At 35.2% G+C, this 23,777-nt stretch overlaps 1 protein-coding gene across 1 annotated transcript in view; it reads right to left on the bottom strand.

Moving 5' to 3' along the window:
• sntg1.S (syntrophin gamma 1 S homeolog) overlaps positions 1-23,777 on the bottom strand; it is a 194,788-nt gene that overhangs the window by 85,331 nt on the left and 85,680 nt on the right. Inside the window, exon 3 of the mRNA XM_041567862.1 lies at positions 922-1,020. The gene's annotated coding sequence lies outside the window, so the exon portion shown is untranslated. The remainder of the gene's footprint in view (positions 1-921; positions 1,021-23,777) is intronic.

The raw sequence follows: 23,777 nt of genomic DNA, 5'->3' as shown, positions 1-23,777 counted from the left end.
GTTCCTGCTCAAGCTTCGTATGTATGGTTTTTGACTCCTGCCTTCCATTGACTCAGATTCTGCTCAACCCTACTTGTCTCTACTAATCCTTGTTTTGACTCCTGTCTGCCTACCGACTCTGGTTCTTGCTGCCTGTCCCAAACCTTGTCCAGCCTGATTTTGCTTTATGCCTTATTCTTGCCTTTACTATTGGTATCCTTGACGTGTTCATGTTCCCTGATTGATTTTGCAGCAGAAAGTCCGGGGCGTCTGTGAACACCAGTATCGTCAGGGGTGACCTTGATCACCAAAAGGTGTACTTATCAGCGATCTAATTGGGTTTCTTGTCAACTAACGTTACACTTCCAATATCCCAATAATTTACAGGAGGAAAACATTACTGAATATATAATACACCATTAAAACTATCAGAAAATAATATGGTAGTAACATTTCCGACTATATTATGTTAGAACTGTGAAATCATTAATTTATATATGTTATACAGTATACTATGTATGCGGGATTCATGCTCTCTGTAAGTTGCAATTATGGTACTTAAGTTCCACCTGTAGCGAGATTTTTAACCCTTTGTGTCGTGATATTAACTAGGACATCCTTCTTATGCAGATCTACAATTTTCCCTCTCTATTAAAATCCTGAAGCTTTTATTTGGAATTCTGGACCATTTCAGCTAAAACATCATATAAAACAACTGATATTCACACTCATGTATTTGTTTAACGTATGGCAATAATACACCCATAACTTTTGGCAATCTATACGATTGGCATTTATTAAGCAGTTTTCTAATCTTTTTCAGAATTGCATTATATATTAGGCTTAACGACTGAAAGGGCATATGGTGAGAAAATAATTGTCAGTTCTTCAGTCATTATATTTCGTTTTCATAATATTATATATTAAATAAATTAGACTTACTAGTTGCTCATGAGTTCTGATTTGGGAGAACAGACTCTAAAAGGTCTATCCAAGCATGAATCCAGACTCTTGTCATTAAGTTGCCAGTAAAACAAACATCTGAAATAATAAATATGTATGATAAATATATAAATCAATAATTTTATGTAGCAATAATAGTTAAATACAGTAAATACAGTTAAATACAGTATATCTTATAAATAACATTTGTAACAACACACTGAGTAGAGGTACAAAACCTTGTAATGGAGAAGTTTTCAAAAGAGAGTCTATTGAGAGCAACCAACAGATTGTCTGGGCTGAAGTAATTACTGGAAAATAAATGTTGCGATGAATATGCTGCTCAATATGCACAATTGTGTGTGTGTTTGAATAGATGTAATCATTAACAATACACTAAGCTCATGCCAGTTTTGTGATGTTTATCATTCACAGTGCTTTTTTTTTTACTTTCTTTTCAAGGAAAGCATTTCTGTTTCAAATTTCATTTTGAAGAATAAAGAATAATTGTACCAGTTCTTGTACCTATGTGATGGCAATGATAGTGGTAGAAAAAGGAGAAAATATGTTAAAAAAAAATAAATAAATAATGTATATATATATATATATATATATATATATATATATATATATATATATATATATATATATATATGATTATACAGGTATAGGACTGGTAACCCAGAATGCTCGGGACCTGGGGTTTTCTGTCATTTGGATCTTCAAACCTTAAGTCTACTAGAAGATCATGTAAAAATCAAATAAACCCAATAAGCTGGTATTGCTTCCAATAAGGATTAATTCTAGCTTGGTTTGAATCAAGTACAAGGTGCTATTTTATTACCCTAACCAGTAGCTTGTGAGCAACATGTTGCTCTCCAATCCTTGGATGTTGCTCCCAGTGGCCTCAAAGCTGGAGCTTATTTTTTCTAATTCCAGCCTTGGTGGCAAGTTTTGGTTGTATAAAACCAGATGTTCTGCCAAACAGAGCCTCAATGTAAGTTGACAGTCTACATAGGGGCTACCAAATGACCAATCACAGCACCCCAAAAAATTTGTCATGCTTGTGTTGCTCCCCAACTCATTTTACTTCTGAATGTTGCTCACGTGTTCAAAAGGTTGGGGATCCCTGATGTAGAGAGTGATATTTTGAAACTATTTGCAATTGTTTTTTATTTTATTTTATTTGTGGTTTCTTAATTCAGCAGCTCTCCAGTTGGCAATTTTAGCAACATTGTTTGCTAAGATCCAAATTACTCTAGCAAACATGCAATGGTTTGAATAAGAGACTGGAAGATCAATTCAAGAGGACCTGAATAGAAAGATGAATAATCAAAAGTAGCCATAACAATATTTTTTTCATTTTACAGAGCATTTTTTTAGATGTCAGTTGGAAAGAGTCAGAAAAGGAAGGCAAATACTTTAAAAAGTCTAAAAAAAATAAATAACGAAGACCAATGGAAAAAGTCCTATAACATACTAAAAGTTAACGTAAAGGTGAACCACCCCTTTAACATGTCTTTTCTACATGCATACCAAAATATATGTTTGCATATAAGTTGAGAAGAAGTCTAACAGTCTGTCTTATCATGGCATCCATATATAAGCCAATTGGTAGAGAGTATATGTTTTGCCACATATGGTTCGCAAAACAATTTGCAAAACGACACCTAGTCAATAGGTGCCAAAATCATTTTGACATGCAACAATTTTGACACGAGTGATAATTTTTACATGTGAAACTCTTTTGTCCAAATGCATTATAGTCAATGGGCGTTCGAATAATTTTGACTTTTGAATTTTTCTTCCCACTGGGAATTTTCGCAGCAGTTTCGCAAAAACATCTGTAAATCTGCCGCAAATCCATGCCTGGTGAATAAATTTGCCCATCACTAGAATACATCATTTTCAAACAATACATGTGAATTATGTTTAATGGAAGGCAGTATTTAAGTATACTGTAAATGCTAAGGTGTTAATAGTTGCCTATACGAACTTACATTAGCACAACATTTTATATCACAATTATTTCTTATTATGTTATGTTACATTAGCCACAAACCATACTGGAGCCATCAATGATGTATCATTTACAGCATAAAGATAGTTTTACTAACAACAGAAACAAAATGGATAAGTCTGCAAAATTGTCTCATGATTATTTTTTTGGAATTCTTATCTTAACTGACTCCTTCCCTCTTTAAATCCTTTATATATATCCATACACTATCATTATAAAGCAAAAGTACAGTAAATGGTGAAAGGATGAAAGAGAATCAAAGAAAAGCAACAGCTGAGCTTTATAAAGATAGAGGTTTCCAAACTTCGTATTTCCAGAATTTCAAAGTATACTAAAGAACATGTTTTAATACCCTGTGTGGAGAAACACAAGATCAGAGATACCAAACAGGAAATGTGACGCTGACAGCCAGTCATGTGAAGTGAGAGAATCTTTAAAAAGATTTGCTGTGCAGGCAAAGAATCAATATCTTTCATCAATATGACTCTCTGCACTCGAAGTAACCTTAGTTAAAAAAGGCTTTACGTCAATGAGTTGTTTTTTGCTTTCTGTGTAACTGGTCAAGGTATGCACTATATACAGTTCACTGTATTTTCAGATGGCTAGTACAATCATGCTGATGGCAGATACTTTATGGATATTTTTATTGATCTATATTATACTATTATATTATACAATCCATCTCAATCTGAAGGTAATACATTCAGGATTTAGGGGCAGATTTACTAAGGTGTGAATGGTAAATTCGAATCTCTGAAATTTTTTTTGGTCAAAACTCACAAATTTGAATTTAAAACCACCAACTTGAATTTGAATTTGATTGTGAAACCTGACCCTGGAAACAGTTCTAATTAGATTATTTTCCACCTAAAACCTGCCAAGTTCATGTAGTCATGGCAATTCATGTAGTAATGGCAGACGTCCCTTGAACTATTTGAAGATGTTAATAGTAGGGATAAGCCAAATTTTAGCCAAGTTTCGCTTCAAAAATGATACCCCATAGACACCAATAGGAGAAAAAAATGTTGCGTCAAAAACAATTTGCCGTGCAAAAGTCGTTTTTTTCAGAGGAAAATAATTCAAATTGATTTTGAGTATTCAGGTCGGAACTATTTGATCGAATTATAGACGTTCAATTTTTTTGCTAAATAAAATACCATTTGAATAGTAAATAAAACTGAATTTGTTCAAGTTTTAAAAAAATTGCATTACTCTAAAGTTTGATCTTTGATAAATAACCCTATAAATGCTAATGAATTTAATAATGGCGTAACACTAAGAGGCCCATTTATTAAAGTCTGAATTTATCTCGATATTTTCTGGAAAAACTACTCTGACCGAATCTGCACAGTTTTTTTTTCCTTATTTATCAATACACTTTCCCAAAAATTTTCTTTGCGGGAAAAGATCAAGATATCTTTGGGAAAAGATCAAGATAACTTTGCGACTTCTCCTATTGACTTATATGCAACCTCGGCAGGTCTGAGATGCCGGATTTTTAGATTCAGACTTTTTCCATCCTTAAGGTATAATAAATCCCTAAAATGTTTTATTTTTTTCCACTAAAAGCTGGGATTATATAGTAAAAAAACTCGAAATTATAGGATATTAAAAACACGACCACAAATGTAATACTAAAAAATATATTGAAGTAAAAATACCTAAAATCCTGTTTCAAAAGTGGCATGGATACTATGCCATCTTCCACACATACAACAATGCTGTCAGAATGAATATCACGTTAATTAGATAACTGTCAACAGAAAGTGGAACTGACACAGTACTATGTCTATTGATTCATTTATGCAGCACCCAACCCCAAAAAAGAGCACACATACTGTACATAGCAATGATGTTGGACATTATTATCCTCAAAAAGGCAACAATTAAGCAATATTAACTAGTTATTACATTTGGCATTTTTTCCCATAAGGAGCATTATGGTTATTTTAAGGTGCTCTTTTCTTTTTAACTTTTTAATCCAATGGATTTATACTTCACGCACCATTACTTCATTCTGAATTAACTCTAATTTCATACATATTTGAATAGAAGTTTACAGCTAATTTCAGGAATATATCCCAACATTTTGACATTTTTCAGCAGCAATCTCCTGTTATTGTACATTACTAGTTGGCAGATGTTCAATTGCACATTGACCCAACGATAGAATGTGTGAATACTAGTACACCTTTTACTTTTCTCATGTGTAAGATAAATAAAAAAGGTAAAATAAAAAGGTAAAATGAAAAAACATTTCTCCAATGACTGTTTGTTTTTCAAATTAAAGTTGTTTTTGGCTTTAATAAAATCAAAGTCTGCAAAATATAAAGTTTATTTAGGTAATTATTATAGATTTGAAGGCAATTTTCAGTTGCATCTGCTGCTATTTTGGGGGGATCTGCTCTGTGGTTCCACCGCACCCGTCCCTTTGTTACTGGGGTAGAGTAATGAGAAAAGTAACTGTGGGTACAAGCCAGACCCCCCCCCCCAGTTTTTTTTTGGAAGAATTACAGTTAAGTTGCCCTGCTGATAGGATGCTAAAAATAAGACTGTCATTTTTATTAATAACAAGGTATGAAAAAGTGTGATGATGAAAGCTTTTACATAGCTCTCTGACCACTGTGTTCAAAATTCATATTTTTTTAATAAAATATGAGAATCTCAGCCATAAAATATTAAACTGACGAAAATTCGCCAGCACTAACGGTCATGTCGTAACTTTGCTAGCGAAGGAGATAGACTCTAGCGGTACTTCGCTCCCTAACGCCAGTTGAATTTGCAGTCTGGTGAACGGATGTTACTCTGCAAATTCACTAAGATGTGGATTTTACTGAACCTTACCTCTTGCGCCAGACTTGCCTCCGCCACCTCAGACAAGGCGAAGTGCAATAGAGTAAATGGGACTTCCTCAAAAAATATTTGAAAATTTTTCTAAGTCCCAAAAAACGCTGGCGTCTTTTCCTTTTTTTTCAGGGTGACAGGCTGCAAAAGAGCGTACATTTTCTTTGGGGTAACCAGCTGCCCCCCTACATTTCCTAAAGTATGGCACATAAACTATACACTGGGCTCATGTGTAGAGTATTATAACAACTTTATTTTCTTTTATTAAGTTTTGTAATGTAATGTATTTGCTGCAACATATACGTCCGTTCAGCTTTAACTTCCTGCTGTATGCAAATTAGCCAACGCTAGCACAACTTTGCTTTGCTTGGCGCAGTAACGCTAGCGCAACTTCGCCAGCGTTCAGCGCCCTGGATGCAACTTTCGATTTTAGTAAATTAGCGTTGGCCTGGCGAATCTACTCCTGGCGAAGTGTTGCACTGTGAGTGAAGCCGTCGCTGGCGAATTTTCAGAGGTTAGTGAATTTGCCCCTAAGACTTAGTTTGACCCCCCTATGCACACATTTTCAGAATTACAGTAAAGGCTTATTACAGACTTTTCTTTATTATTTGCTATATAACACCTTAAATCTTCTGCTCAGCCTCTTATTTCCATGTAGTATTTAAGCCAACTAGGCAGGACAGGTCAACCAGTAGAGACATTCTAAATTTAACATTAGTTGCTGAATGTCAGTTGTGAGATTGAAACTGTGAGCAATTCTGATCTGTAGTTGCTTCTTCAGTTTTAAATAGAAGAGTTAGATCAGGAGTATGCTTATGCCATGTAAAATATTGCTGCTCTCTATCTCCCAGTACAGTCAAGACAAGACCACAAGAATGCAACAAGAAATATCACACCAGTGTAAACAGCTGATGAGGTTCTTACAAGGCTTAATAAATGGACTATGGAGATTACATGGCTGCCTGAGAGATCTTGTCTGATCCCATGTTGCATCAGTTTTATGAGGATGCTGGAAACACTATGGTATACTAATTTCTAAAGAAATATAATAAGGTTGTTTGTGAGCCCTAGACTTTCTTTACAAATGTTATATAGCATTTTATATACATATTGATAACTATCATCAAAACATTCTATAAATTCAGGTCAACGTTCATTGTAAAAGCCCTGTTTAAATGTTATTTCATTAGGTAGTATACATTAAAATGGGAATACTATAATCTTAGCAAGTATATAAAAATCTTAGCAAGATTCACTGCATGGTTAAAATATATTTAAAGACTAGTTCAAATGGCTTTATTTATTGCTCACAAGTCTTGATATTTATGGTCATTGTGGTGTCTAACCTCTATTAACTGATCCTTAATCATTTATTAAAATAAAAATAATTACCATAAGGGAGCAAACCTAAACATAAACACAACATTAATACAAAGCATGACCCACATATAGATATACTAAAAATCTAGAGGATGAGATACTTTACAGCATTCAGAAAGGTAATTTGTTTGCAGAGATTTCAGGTCACACCCAACACTTTAATAAGCTACTGCTGTGCTCGAAGCCACATTCAATACTTCAATACCTGTGAATAATTCAGGCTCCCAGAATGAACCAATGTTTAGGGAATGGTGCTTTAAAGGAGAACTAAAGCTTAACAAAAGAAGTAGCTAGAAACATTGTACATTATATTTTGGTTTCTATACTAGCCCAAGGTAACCACAGCCCTTTAGCAGTAAAGATCTGTGCCCCCAAAGATGCCCCAGTAGCTCCCCATCTTCTTTTCTGCTGATCCACTGCACATGCTCAGTGTTGCTGTCAGATACTGAGCTTAGGGACTGACTCACAATATACACATAGACATAGAATATACTGTAAGTGTCACAATATACAGGCTGATTAGCAATTACTATAGATAATTACTGCATGGCAGCACAGAAGAACCAGTGCAACTAACATCAGATTTTAATATTCAGCCTTATAGCATCAGCTTATATTATAGACAAGCTTAACTTCTCAATGACTGCTCAGAGCCTACTGAGCTTGTGAGTGTCACAGACACTTTCCAAGATGGTGACCCCCTGTGAAAAGTTTTTAGTTCTGGATCATTACAGCTGTTGAGAAGCGGAAACTTTTCAATGGTGCAAAAAGTTCAGTATAGAAAATATGGCATTTTTAGGGTTCATTTCTCCTTTATACATCCTTTTTTGTCATTAGTTCATTCAATCAAAACAACATAATAGCCATCTGCATAAACAAATCCCTCCTTAATAACTTCATTGTGGATTATGATAAACAGATTATGCTGATTGGAGCAACATTCCAGAGGATATATAGCAAAGCAAAATCCTATGTACAAGTTATTCTGAATTGAGAAAGCCAGTTGGATGACTGGTGAAATGTCTTCAAGGGAAAAAAACACAGCAAGTCCAGTTGATTTTACTTATTTCTACAGATAAAAAGGTTAAATGCATTTTTAAAAATAAATTTAACATACAGTATTTTTGCAGATAATATTGTGTATTTATATCATGAATGTCATAGTGGGTGAAGTGATGTTCTACTGCCTTAGGCAAACAATAGATCTATGTACCCATAGTTCACAATGCTGCATAGTAAAATGTACATGTTGTGGATGATGTGCAGCAGTGCATAAAATGCTTAGTTCCAATTTGTTACCTGTAATACGTAAATACATTTGCAATTTTCTGTTTTCTGACTTCTAACTCTGTATTTAAGAACTGTGTCCAAAGAAATGTTGTTGTAAGTATTAAAAAAAAACTATAAAAAAGGAGGATTTTCTATAACCTGTGCCCACTCTTCGGCTTTGATATTCTACTGTATTTTCAAGGTTGATTAAACAGTGCAGCTCTTATCTCCCGGCACCATATACATCAGTTCAATAACTTTCCAATTTGCAGCCATAAAGCTGTGCACACAGAGAGTAAAACATTCCTTAGCACATCTGCTATAAAAAGTCTTTCCTGAAATCTAATTTATAGATTGAGGCACACTAAATTATATATATCCTCAGGGCAGGTGGGCGGGTGGAATAACACAGGCATAAACTGAATGGCAAATGTAAACATAAGCAAAGTACTAATACATACTTAAACATATGAATGATCTACTGAAGGCTAAACAATGACAGAGAGGGCATTTAAACCCTGTCCCCTCTCCCTTCCTAACCTGGTCAAGAATTTCTCTTCCTTAACCCCTTGTGTCCTGAGAGCTCCACTGTCTACAACAAAATCATCAATATCATTCTGAAATAGTGATAATAGAATGAATATCATCTGCACCCCAAGACTGTCGTTTGAAAAAGAGGCAGAGAGTCAATTAATTAAGAAATAATTTGCGGAATGGTTAATAGGAATATCCAGTATAGTTCTACTAACAGTATGAATAGCAGTTGTGTAGGTTGCATATTAGCAAGATAATCCCTTAGGGTACAACTATATGGGCAATTTCACTGCGATTGTGCCGAATCCAACGCTCTGCGCCAAAAAACAGGCATCAAGTCGGATGCGATGGAAAACAAGGTAAGCAACAGGAACGTTGAATGGTGTTGCAGCGTTTGTCTGACGCGACTGTCGGATGCAGTCGTGGCAGTCGTGTCACGTCGGATGAACTCTGCGACACCATCCGACATTTGAATTTCTTACCTTGTTTTCCGTCGCATCCAACTTGATGCCTGTGTTTTGGCGCAGAGCGTTGGATCCGGCACAGTCGCGGCGAAATCGCCCATGTAGCTGTACACTTAAATTAGCACTTGGTCCTCCTTAAAGCACATAGTGATGATAATTCTCTTTGATTAGGGAAGTCTCTTCCTCTCTTCACACAGACACGTATAGAATATAAATGCAATAAATAATGGTCTTTCAAAGATTTTGGTAGACACACAATACTCGGGAAAGCCAATATTACAGTATATGTAGGCATATGTACACTAACAAAACAACCAATTTAAAGATAATCCTTACTAGAAGGATTAGGATAGTAACCTAACAAGTTAAGGAAAGTCAGCATGTACCTCATATATTAAGCAATAAGCCTTTGATGCAGAATCTCATGCTAAATTACTGGTTCAATTCCCTTTGGCAACTCCTTGTCATTCTGGACAAGTTACTTGATATCATGGTGTCCCAGCATAATTAGTGCACTATATACTTTAAAGCGTTTTTAGTCTCATGGAAGAAATGGCTATGTAAATGACCCACCCTTTCCTTTCTTTCCTTCTTAACAGCTTATCCATTGTCCACATGCCCAACTAATCTTTTATTTGTTGGGTGATGTGTTTTTTCCTCAGTCTTTTTTCAGACAGTTCCTTTGTTCTTAGCTATATCTTACTTTTTAGCGCTACTGTTAAAGTTCCACATTTTTGCCTTTTAGACCTCTCTTCTTTTATTTTGCGAAATACTGAGTTTTTTTGTCTGTGTTTCACTATTAAATGGGCAACAAAGGGATCTGTACATCAGACTGCATTATGCTATTCATGGTTAAATTTTCTCTACCTTACTTATTTCCAATATTACCTTGAACCCATCCTTAATAACACTGAGCTAGTTATTCTTTTTACATTATCACTGGCTTCAATCAACCATTAACCATTAATGAATACACCATCAAACCTCTGCCATAAAGTCATTGTCTATTTACATTATATCTTTGGCATGTTCCAAAATAAAGCCAAAATATTTAAACACCCCATGATGTTCCAAATACACTATTTTATGTAATTATTGGGATACTGCTCATTTGCCCACATTTACTTCCCACCTTTATCCTGTTCCATCGAATTGTCATATCTCTTACTTTTTAAAATCTATCTTTGAACTTACAAACTGATTACAGCTCATACCTGGATCTCTGGGATATGCCCTAAATGTGCCCTTCAAACTCACTACACTCTGAATTCCAGATATAACACAATGGTCCATATTTTCAAGGCTACTGATCTGACTATTTAGTTGCTATTGGATACTGACAAAACTGACAATAATAAAACCATCATTACCCTGGTGAGTTAAAAAAATAACCTCCATTTTTATTTTTGTGACTTTTGTAGGGAAGTTTAAAATAATGGAACATGTTCATTACTGTATGTTATAAAGGTGAAAAAACTGATTATGTAGAGTAAAAAGCATCTTTGCTTGTTGCTGTCACTTATTCATGGTCCAGAATAGCAATGACTAACTGTAAGTCACAATTCTCTGTACATGTATTTCCAGGCAACAATAATTCCTAGCAAAACCAGACAGCCTGCCATTTCATTGTTTTCAAGGATATCAATGCAGTTTGTTGTAAGAGGCCACGGTGGCTTAATTTCTTTTTTTTGGAGCATAACGATTTCACAGAAAAATGAATGTTTCTACAAATGTATGCGATAACCAAGCATGCCCTCCATTTTAATGTGGGGAGTTTTATCATCTGGTAAACTCCAAATTTTAAATTTTAGAAATGTTCTCAATAATAAAACTGTACAGATATGGGACCTGTTATCCAGAATGCTTGAGACCTGGGGATTTCTATAATTTGGATCTCCATACTTTATGTCTACTCAAAAATCATTTGAACTTGAATTCAATCCAATAAGGATTCATTACTGTATATATTAATTGGGATTAATAACAATTTTTTGTCTTCTTATTACAGGGAAAAAGGAAATAATTAAAAAAAAATAGAATTATTTGCTTAAAAGGCCTCTATAGGATATGTTAGAAAAGAAAAATGTTAGGTTGCAGTAAACATGCAGGGCTTGGCCCACTTGCATGGAGTCCTGAGTGCCGGTCTTTTCTTTTCTAACAGTGTTAATCAAGGGCTGCCGATCCATTTTAACTGAGCACCGGACCAACTGTGTTTTGAGAGGCCAGGGTGTGCTGGTGGGTTTTAAGAAATTGGATATGGCCTTCGTGGAATTTGGGTCTTTCTCATTAATGGTTTTCTGGATAACAGATTGCATACTTGTACCTAGTACTTGATCCCAGCTTAGATATACTTGATCCCTATTGGAGGCAAACAATCCTATTGGGTTTAATTTGATATTGATTTAAAGATTTTTAATAGAATTAAGGTATGGTGATCCAAATTACAGAAATATCCATTATCCAGAAAAACTCAGGTCCCAAGCAGTTTGGACAACACATCCCATATGTGTATTATACATTTGTTTTTGTGTTTTTATTCTGACACTTGTCTTTGCCACATTTACCAACAACCTCTATCCAGTTTCTTACACTGGTCCTATTTCCTACTTTTTAAAATCAATCTTTGGACTTACTAATTGATGAGAGTTCATAAGTACATCTCTGGGATATTACAGAAAAGCCCCTTATCTGGAAAACCCCAGGTCCTGAGCATTCTATATAACAAGTCCCTTGCGTGCACTAGTAATTCTTAAATTTAGATAAAGGAAGGGGCCCATTCACTTAGCTCGAGTGAAGGAATAGAGGAAAAAAACTTTGAATTTCAAATGTTTTTTTTGGCCTACTTCGACCTTCGACTTCGAATCGAACGATTCAAACTAAAAATCGTTCGACTATTCAACCATTCCATAGTCGAAATACTGTCTCTTTAAGAAAAAACTTCGACCCCCTAGTTCGCCACCTAAAAGTTACCGAGGTCAATGTTAGCCTATGGGGAAGGTCCCCATAGGCTTCCTAAGCATTTTCTGGTCGAACAAAAAACTAACGATTTGAAGGATTTAATCGTTCGTTCGATCGATATTCGAAGTCGAAGGATTTAAGTTCGACAGTCGAATATCGAGGGTTAATTAAACCTCGATATTCGACCTTAAAGGGATACTGTCATGGGAAAAAAATTTTTTTTCAAAATGAATCAGTTAATAGTGCTACTCCAGCAGAATTCTGCACTGAAATCCATTTCTCAAAAGAGCAAACAGATTTTTTTATATTCAATTTTGAAATCTGACATGGGGCTAGACATTTTGTTAATTTCCTAGCTGCCCCTGGTCATGTGACTTGTGCCTGCACTTTAGGAGAGAAATGCTTTTTGGCAGGCTGCTGTTTTTCCTTCTCAATGTAACTGAATGTGTCTCAGTAAAACATGGATTTTTACTATTGAGTGCTGTTCTTAGATCTACCAGGCAGCTGTTATCTTGTGTTAGGGAGCTGCTACCTGGTTACCTTCCCATTGTTCTTTTGTTTGGCTGCTGGGGGGGGGAAGGGAGGGGGGTGATATCACTCCAACTTGCAGTACAGCAGTAAAGAGTGATTGAAGTTTATCAGAGCACAAGTCACATGACTTGGGGCAGCTGGGAAATTGACAAAATGTCTAGCCCCATGTCAGATTTCAAAATTGAATATAAAAAAATCTGTTTGCTCTTTTGAGAAATGGATTTCAATGTAGAATTCTGCTGGAGCAGCACTATTAACGGATTCATTTTGAAAAAAAAAATAATTCCCATGACAGTATCCCTTTAAGTAAATCTGCCCCGAAATGTTGTTTGCCAAAAAGGAAAAAAACACCATCCTTTTTTTAAAAAAAAAAAAAAAAAAACATGATCCCTGAATTATGCTGATATATAGTACTACACATTTATTTCAGGTAAAATTAATATTCTAATGACCGCATAGCTTAGAAGTGACAAATGGTTTGCAGTTATTGGTTTACTAACTCACCATTAGGAATGATGGCTAGTGATAATGACTCCTATTCTTGGGTATGCTTGATTATTAATTTTTAATGACATGTAACACTGTGGAATTGAAAGTACTGCACTTTCAACTAAGTAATGAGTTTAGTAATGGTGCATGATACAATCTTAAGAATTGCAGAAAGTAGACCGCTTTAATGTCAAAACCAGCCCTAATGTTTAATTTAATGTATGACAAAGAACTGTAGGACTCTGAGCTATAGGGATAACTTGTCACATGCCTTTTACGTGCATCCATACTGCCCTTATCTTTTAGGCAACTGCCGGCTTTGGCTAGTGAAAACAACATGATGTATAACTGCCACTCTTAGAAAAGTTATATAATAAAAATCTAATTTCCTAGCTGTGACAAAACTCCAAGGTTACACATTTTCAAGTAGATAAATTTTAATGACTTAGCAACCTTTCACAAACTACTTTGAGGAGGATTCTTAGAATTACAGTTTAGCCATGTTTAGAAGGATTACAATATATTATAAAATGACCTTTAAATGGTAGTAATGCAAAATGACTACATCGTACATAAGTCACCTTTAACATACTGGATATGAAGATCATATTTACTCTGAGACACAGTTTTACCCTTCAGAAAAAGTACAACCATAATAATCATTTAGAAAGTCACATACTTGATTTAATTTGAAAAACCCATAAAGAGCAATTGGAAAAAAACACGTTTAATAGAAGCAGAATATCATGGCAATATTATACATTGCTTTTACATTCTGGAGTGTGATTATTTCACTATATTAATAGCTAAATGATGTCATCTAGCATCTTTCAATACATGCTGTAACAGGCTTTTACATATTAGGTTATTTCCAATAGCCTAATATGTAAATCCTGTAGGCTTTATGAATAAAAAAAAAGAATAAAAAATATAATGATGGGACTTTGAAAGGTGAGGCCATTGTGGCTAACAGTGGTGTAAATAAGGCCCTCACACATCCCATGGCACAGTCTTGAGCCAGTTAGGAAGCAGTATGTAAGTCTTACTTCTCAACAGTGCAGTTAGGGCAGGTAAGTGGGGGGAGGGCAAAACTGCCTCTGCAAGGAGGGTCCAAAAGTTCCTCTAAAGTGGGACTCTCTAAACCAGGGGTACCCAAAAGGTAGATCAGTATCTACCAGTAGACCTTTAGTTGGTGATCAGTAGATCTCAAGACACTGTCAACAAACAGCTTGTCTAAGTTACTCTCCTGTTTCATTATTTTCATTCATTATGTTAAGGTTGCATTAGAAATAGTTGTTTGTTAAATATAGCAATATAAATTCTCTCATAAATCAATATGATATTTAAGTAATATTTTCCATGGAACAGAATGGTAACAATGTGTTTATGAGTCTCAATAATGTGATTGATACACACGGAGGATTGCAGTGGATCCTATTACTGTTCCTATGGTGCTCCGTCCAAGCACCTAAAATATCAATCCAATATCTGTAGTCTGGAACAAAGGACCAAATCGCAGGATAACTGCAAATGTGCCAAATTTTATTTTAATCCACACACAACATGTTTCGGGCGCAACTGCCCTTTTTCAAGTTGTGTGTTGTGTTTGGATTAAAATAAAATTTGGCACATTTGCAGTTATCCTGCGATTTGGTCCTTTGTTCCAGACTACAGATATTGAATGTGTTTATGAGTGTAGATCATAAAGGGACATCATCACTAAAAGTAGACCTTGCATTAGTAAAGTATGGGCACTTCTGCTCTAAACACTTCTTAGGCCACTAGTGAGTAACTTAAAAGCGACTTTATGCACTGCAATCCAACCATGAGATCTCTCTTTGTCAAGTAGATGTCCCTGCTCATTTCTATGGAGCAAGCTTTTTTGTTCCAAAATTCATAGGTTGTCCAACAATTAAAAATTTCACAATTCTGTTCTAAAATATCACAATTTGGTCTGTTTTGGTAAATAAAATCACAGAATTCATTATTATCTGCCCCATACAACACATAGGGGCCCTCCCGCTGACAATATGATGCACTTTCTAAGCGTTGTAATTGGAAGAAATTGGCATCAAGGGAGCTTTTTTTCTGCAAAGTTGTAGCTTAGTAGTAATAAGCTATAGCAATGTATATGCTTTAACCACAATGTAATTTGACAGTCACATTGACTGCAATGCATTTTGGTGACATTTTGTATTTTCACAAAATTTCTGCCAAAGCAAACCACCACAAGTTTTCTCAGTTTTGAGTACAAGCTGCAGTTTGTTTTGGGGTTTAAAGGAGAACTAACCCCTAAAATTGAATAGTGCTAAAAATGCCATGTTTTATATACTGAACTTATTACACCAGCGACACTCACATGCTCAGTGGGCTCTGAGCAGCTGTTGAGAAGCTAAGCTTAGGGGTCATCGCAAATTATCAAGCAGAAAATGAAGTTTGCCTGTAATATAAGATGATGCTACAGGGCTGATTATTAAATGCTGATGCTAGTTGCACTGGTTTCTGTGCTGGCATGTAGTATTTTTCTGTATTAATTACTAATCAGCCTTATATTGTGACATTTCTATTTTATGGGGCCCATTTACTTAGCTCGAGTGAAGGAATAGAGGAAAAAAAACTTCGAATTTCAAATGTTTTTTTTGGCTACTTCGACCATCGACTACGACTTCGGCTTTGAATCGAACTATTCGAACTAAAAATCGTTCGACGATTCGACCATTCGATAGTCTAAGTACTGTCTCTTTAAAAAAAAACTTCGACCCCCTAGTTTGCCACCTAAAAGCTACCGAAGTCAATGTTAGCCTATGGGGAAGGTCCCCATAGGCTTAGCTATCTTTTTTTGGTCGAACAAAAATCGTTCGATCGATGGATTAAAATCCTTCTTTAGTTTAACTTTCCTTGTCCTTTAAGGAAATGTCAACTGAGTTAGCTCTTGTGTCTTAATCTTGAATATAAACTACCAGATACAGATGCCAAGCAATTTACAATTTCTCACTTTGGCCTTTTGAGCATATAACTTTTCTTTCTATCAATATCCTACCATCATCATTCTGCTGTTCTCCTAGAAGTACATCAAAAGTCAGTACCAGCAGTTGTGAAAAGCAAGAACAAGAAGCTTTCTCTCAGCAGATTGACTATTGATGGAAGTGTCTTCAGGCTGTAAAGAAAGAACAACTAGAAATCAGCATGTAACCTGCAGACACTTTTCTCACTTCAAAGAAATTTACAAATCTACGTATTTCCCTTCTGGTTTAAGGAAAAGCAGCAGCTGAATGATTTAAAGACCAGTTAAGAATGCCATTTCAAAAACAAGCCAGGGTAGTGATTTTAAATCTGAGCTATTAAGATTAATTAGAATTTGTCTGGAAAAAGCAATGAAGCATGTAGATGAAGGTACTGTGCATAATTAATCATTCTGAAACTTCCTTAGTATAATCTTCAAGGGCTTGTTATTAACCAAGTGTTCATAGTGTTTGCATCTAGTTACAGTAAATCTTATTAGGTTCAACTATGTGAGACCATTATTTAATAGAAATATGTTTACATTATACTTTTATATATACCTAAAGTTATAATTAATTCTAAGAAAAACAAAACTGTTGATGTGAAATGCTAACAACTAGGAAATAATGGCTGTACTGAATTGCCATTATTTGCTATAGATTATGGCATTTATGTTGTGTTAGGTAGATATTTTTGGTAAATCAACAAAGGAGCTGAGAGAAAGCAAACGAAGAGGCAGAACTTGCTGCTAAGTGCTCTTTATTGCACACAACATGTTTCGGGCCCAAAGCCCTTTATCAAGTGTACAAATCATTATGTGAACAAGCTTTTTAAAGTGTAAAACAGGAAGTGAGATCATAAAACATCATATGTCAATCAAAAGTGGCATAGTGCTCATGTCGTCATAATTTAAGTTAATAAAAATATATATAATAGCCTTTTTGCATCATTATTATAGTTCAACCGTGATACAGTGCTGATGTCATCACAATATGTGCTTATAAAATCAATAAAAATGTAAAAATAGTACAAAAATAGTCCAAATGGTCTTTTGACTTCATTCCAAGGTTACGAAGTTTACATGAGTATTGCACAAAGGTTGTATCTACATAGTGTTTCACTAAAGTGCTGATATGCTAATGAACACAAAAGGAACTGCCCATTTCTAGGCCTACCACTAAAACAACAAGATCACATGTCTATTTTACATAGAAGGATTACCCAATATTCTTACCACTAGTTGTACATATAATGTAACTATCTTGGGCTCAGTAATTCTGTTATCTGCAAGGAAAAAAATTCCAATATAAGTTTCAAGGGAGAATAAATTACAAATGTATCAAAAAGAACGTCTCGATGGGCTGTAAAAAAGTTAAAAAGTTACCAATCATCGTTTACACAAAATAGAGATAAGGGATGCAACAATGTAGTTATAGGAAACATTTGACACTCCAGCTATCATTCATGCCTTTTGGATAGAGAGTATCCAATTTTTTAATCCAGTATGCCTCCCTCTGTGACAATTTTTTCCTCTGATTGCCTCCTCTTTGCATTGGGTTAACAACTTCAAGTATAGCCCATCTTAACTGGGACTGATTATGGTTGGCAGTATTAAATTGTCTAGATACTGTCGTGTCGGTGGCTGCTCCTTTTTTAAAATTCCTTATATTCCCTTTATGTTCCTTTATGCGGGTCTTAACTGCTCTTATGGTTTGACCAATGTATGCAAGCCCACAGGGATATTTTAGCATATAGATCACATAGCTTGTGTCACATGTAGCAAAGTGATTTAGCTTAACAGGAGTACCGTTTGCTGGATGTCGCAAGGTTTCTCCTTTAATGATAGCGGAGCAGCAATTGCAATTTAGAGAATTCTATTGGCAAAGACAGGGGACGTCGATGGGTGCAGCCGTCGCTCCATCATTTGCCAATATTTTTGTCCACAGAATCGAGAAGCAATTATTCCTGACAGCACCATATTTACAGCACATACTGGGATATTATAGGTTTGTGGATGATATCCTCATATTGTGGGAAGGCTCGGATACGGCCTTTATGGAAATGGTTAACAAAGCAAATGAGGCACACCCTACTATTAAATTCACCACTGAGCAGGGGGGGCAGAGCATTAACTTCCTTGATGTTACCATAACTGTAAGTGAGGGTAACATTAGTACAAATCTGTACCGTAAACCCACTGAGAAAAATAATATCTTACATGCTTCTAGTTTCCATGCCCCTAAAGTAATGAGAGCAATCCCTAAGGGCCAGTTTATAAGGGCACGTAGGATTACTTCTGAAGAGGCCAACTATTCCCTTGCAGTAAATACCCTTAAACATAGATTTATCGAACGAGGTTATAAACCTAAAAATATTGAAAACTGCGTCAGGGAAGTAGGCACAATACCTAGGAAAGAACTTTTGACATATAAAGCTAGAGACAGAAGGGATGTCTTTCCATTTGTAAGCCAATACAGTACCAAGAGCAAAGATATAGAACGTATAATCCACAAATATTGGCCATTGGTATTACAGGAAAAAACACTAAGGAGTTCCCTGACAAAACCTCCAATATTTAGCTACTATTTAGCGAGATATATTGTGCCCATCGGAAGTTAACCCGCCCCGTATACTGGGTACCCAGAGATTTTTGGGTCAACCTAAAGTGGGAACATTTGCCTGTCTAAATTGCAATTGCTGCTCCGCTATCATTAAAGGAGAAACCTTGCGACATCCAGCAAACGGTACTCCTGTTAAGCTAAATCACTTTGCTACATGTGACACAAGCTATGTGATCTATATGCTAAAATGTCCCTGTGGGCTTGCATACATTGGTCAAACCATAAGAGCAGTTAAGACCCGCATAAAGGAACATAAAGGGAATATAAGGAATTTTAAAAAAGGAGCAGCCACCGACACGACAGTATCTAGACAATTTAATACTGCCAACCATAATCAGTCCCAGTTAAGATGGGCTATACTTGAAGTTGTTAACCCAATGCAAAGAGGAGGCAATCAGAGGAAAAAATTGTCACAGAGGGAGGCATACTGGATTAAAAAATTGGATACTCTCTATCCAAAAGGCATGAATGATAGCTGGAGTGTCAAATGTTTCCTATAACTACATTGTTGCATCCCTTATCTCTATTTTGTGTAAACGATGATTGGTAACTTTTTAACTTTTTTACAGCCCATCGAGACGTTCTTTTTGATACATTTGTAATTTATTCTCCCTTGAAACTTATATTGGAATTTTTTTCCTTGCAGATAACAGAATTACTGAGCCCAAGATAGTTACATTATATGTACAACTAGTGGTAAGAATATTGGGTAATCCTTCTATGTAAAATAGACATGTGATCTTGTTGTTTTAGTGGTAGGCCTAGAAATGGGCAGTTCCTTTTGTGTTCATTAGCATATCAGCACTTTAGTGAAACACTATGTAGATACAACCTTTGTGCAATACTCATGTAAACTTCGTAACCTTGGAATGAAGTCAAAAGACCATTTGGACTATTTTTGTACTATTTTTACATTTTTATTGATTTTATAAGCACATATTGTGATGACATCAGCACTGTATCACGGTTGAACTATAATAATGATGCAAAAAGGCTATTATATATATTTTTATTAACTTAAATTATGACGACATGAGCACTATGCCACTTTTGATTGACATATGATGTTTTATGATCTCACTTCCTGTTTTACACTTTAAAAAGCTTGTTCACATAATGATTTGTACACTTGATAAAGGGCTTTGGGCCCGAAACATGTTGTGTGCAATAAAGAGCACTTAGCAGCAAGTTCTGCCTCTTCGTTTGCTTTCTCTCAGCTCCTTTGTTGATTTGCATATATCCTACACCTGGAGCGGGGGTGCCTTGCTGAGATTGAGAGCATAGCTGCCAGTTCCCCAGTCAACCTTTTATATTGTTTAGATATTTTTGGTGGTCTGTTAAAGTGATCAAGAATCAAATGTATAGATAGTTCTGGATCTTCTAGGTTTTAATTTTTTGCCTTGACTTTTCTGTCATTGTCTCAGGGTGGGTTGCTGCTGGTGGATTATAATACCTTGCAAATTATATATTTATAATACTTGTAGAAGACGATAATAGAAAACCCCTTATATCACTAGGGTGTGGCTAACCAGTGGAATTCAAATATATTCCTCCATAGCAGGCATATCCTTCAACATTTAGGGGCCCATTTATTAAGCATTGATTTTTTCTGGTTGAGTTTTTAAGGGGAAAAATCTGAATTTTTAGGAGGAAAAAACTTTCAAAATTTATTATGCTCCAAAGATGCTAAAAATTGGTATCCGCAAATAATCCAGCAACACCTGTTGAAATCATGCAAAAATCAAAAAAAATCATGCATAAAAAAAATGGGTTTGCGCCATTTCGCGAATTTTTTTGCTGTTTCGCGAATTTTGCGGGAAATTCACGAATTTTCCGGCGAATCGAAACGGCGCAAATTCGCCCATCACTATTCTGCATGAAAATAGTGTCAATCATATATTGTGTTTCACTTTTCATTCTGCACTTCCTACATTTCACTGCCCTCCTCAGATTCCCGCTCCCTCCTCACCATTTCATTGTGGACAGGGGTATCAAGTCCCCCATTCTGGCACATAAACAATATTTTGGCATTATACAAAGCTTTGCTTAATAACATTGTCTACAAAATGGTGCCTGAATTATTGCTGTGATTGTGAAAAAAACAAGATTTAAATAATTTTTATAGTGTAAGTAAAGTTTGTTTTGCTTGACTAATATCATAAAATTGGATATGGAATTATTGCCGAAGCGGACAGGTTCCCTTTAAAGTGGTACGGATAAAGATACAAACATGAGCAGCTTTTCTATTTTTACTCAACAAATATCTGACATTTTACCTGCAGCATACACCTAATTGAGTTAGCTTGGTAAAGTTGAATTATGTAAGGCTGAACAAAAGTGATTAGTGATGGGGGAAAAAAATTGTGAAATTCAGAAATAGACGCCGGCGAATTTTCACCAGTGAATTTTCGCAGGAGATTCACAAATGTATTGGCCAGTGGTGAAACGAGGAAATTTGCAGCGAATTAGTGCCAGCCGAATTTATTCGCCCATCACTAAGTTGAGTAATTGGGTCACCCCTCAACTCAGAAATACTCAGGCCCCATGCACTCATGCGCTCAGATTGATGGGTCTGCAGGTGATTCCATTAGATCAATGTGGCCAAATTGTGCTAAAATCAGTTAGATAGCAGGACACTTGGCCAGTATGTAGCCCCAGTTACGCTCCTGTAATTAAGTGATGACGTACATAGTATAATAAGACTGGGTCTGAGTTTGAAGCAAATAGGAAGGCCAAGCAATAACATGGTCACCATTGCATTGTGGAGTATAATTTATGTATTAGCTTTACATTGGTGACATACCTGATGCTTAAACAGTTCTTGTTAATGAATATTATGTTAGGCAGTTGATGCACAATTCAAAAACCTGTCTTGCCTTGTTTATGCACATTAGTAAGGTCCCTAGTTACTAAACTAATGCTATCCATCAAGCACAATATCTTGTTCCGTTAATAAAATGTAATGAGATAAGATGTAAATAAGTATAGTGAGCCGTTGCTTCTGTAACATGTTATATCTATCCTGACATTAGTCTTTATCTCCGGATACCACAAGATTAAATTGTTTTTTACACAGGTCTCATAAAAAGCATTATTGAAAGAAAGTGAGTGGGAGGAAATATTCCTAGTAGACCCACTGAACCAAACAAAGTACTTCTTGTCCCAGGTGTATACTAAAGAGCCACTCAAATAAATTAGCTGCTAGCTAAATGCGTATCTCCTGAACATCGTCAAGAAAAAGAAAAAACAGATTTTCAGGTCTTTTTAAGGAATATTTTAAAATGTGTGTAGCTCACAGTGAAAACACATCTGCCAACACTCATTAAGCTAATCATTTCATGCAGTAAATACCATTTCCTTTGCGCCAAAGGAGGTCTAAAATGCAAAGAAAATACTGTAACTGTGACACGGGAGCAGAATGCTCTTTGTAATCTATATCAGAATATAATCTTGTTCTGAATTATTTAAATACTTTTATCCTGTTAAACTTATATTGCGTCTAAGGCTGACAGCTACAGAATATTTTAAAGATCTCCTTTTGTTCAGATCAAAATATATTTGGCAATGTACTGAATTGTCTTCTAGATCCTATATATTATATAGTAATTTTAGGCTTTAGTTTTAGTGCAGCTATAACATACTTTGTCATATAAATTAGTTTACCCCAACTAATAAATGATAAACTTGCTTTATATGCAAAGATATTCAACTATAAACTCCAAAATTCCAATAAAACCTGTTACATCTAACAGTTTTCTATTTTTACACAATGATATTTTTGGATTAGGCACAAATTTTATACTAACTCTATAGAAGTACACATGATCTAAGGGGCAGATTTATCAAGGGTTGAATTTTGAAGTTAAAAATACTTTGAAATTTGACCATCGAATTGGAATACTTTGACTTTGAATATCGAAGTCAAAGTTCTTTTCATCAAATTTGGGTATCCTACGGTCGAAGTAAAATCGATTCAAAGGATTTCATCAATCGATCAAATGATTTTACTTCGACTTCCAAAAACGTAGAAAAATGCTCTAGAAGGTCCGCATAGGCTAACATAGCATTTTGGCAGGTTTAATTTGGCGAAGTATTGAAATCAAAGTTTTTTAAAGAGACAATACTTAGATTATTGAATGGTCGAAAATTCAAACTATTATACTTCAAATCGAAGTCGAAGTCATAGTATCCTATTCGATGGTCGAAGTATCCAAAAAATTACTTTGAATTTCACATTTTTTTTACTTTGAAAATTCCCTCGAATTCACTTCGACCCTTGATAAATCTGCCCCTTAATGTAGCATGAAATACATTTTGTAATTTGTGTAGTTTGTGTATTTTAGCTCCAGTGTATAGCTGGTATTTATTCATGGTAGACTGTAACATAGAATAAGGATTAATTATATCTCAGTTGAGATCAAGTACAAGGTACTATTTTATTATTACAGAGAAATAATAAATGATTTTTTAAAATTTGGATTATTCGGATAAAATGGAGTCTATGGGAGACAGCCTTTCGGTAATTCTGAGCTTTCTGGATAATGGGTTTCCAGATAATGTATCCCACACCTGTACTGTTTTCCATTTCATACACAAGAGCAAAATATTTATTATTTTGAGCTTGACACCAATGAAAATTATATTATAAGATATAATATTTATATAAGTATAATTAATATTTATAATTATATAATATTTTATTGAATTGTTAGCTTATACATGATGGTGATCCATGTGTCATTA

Source organism: Xenopus laevis, chromosome 6S, assembly GCF_017654675.1.
Source record: "Xenopus laevis strain J_2021 chromosome 6S, Xenopus_laevis_v10.1, whole genome shotgun sequence".
In the NCBI taxonomy this organism is placed as follows: Eukaryota; Metazoa; Chordata; class Amphibia; order Anura; family Pipidae; genus Xenopus; species Xenopus laevis.
Note: the sequence above shows the minus strand (reverse complement) of the source record. Positions and strands in the feature narration are given on the sequence as shown.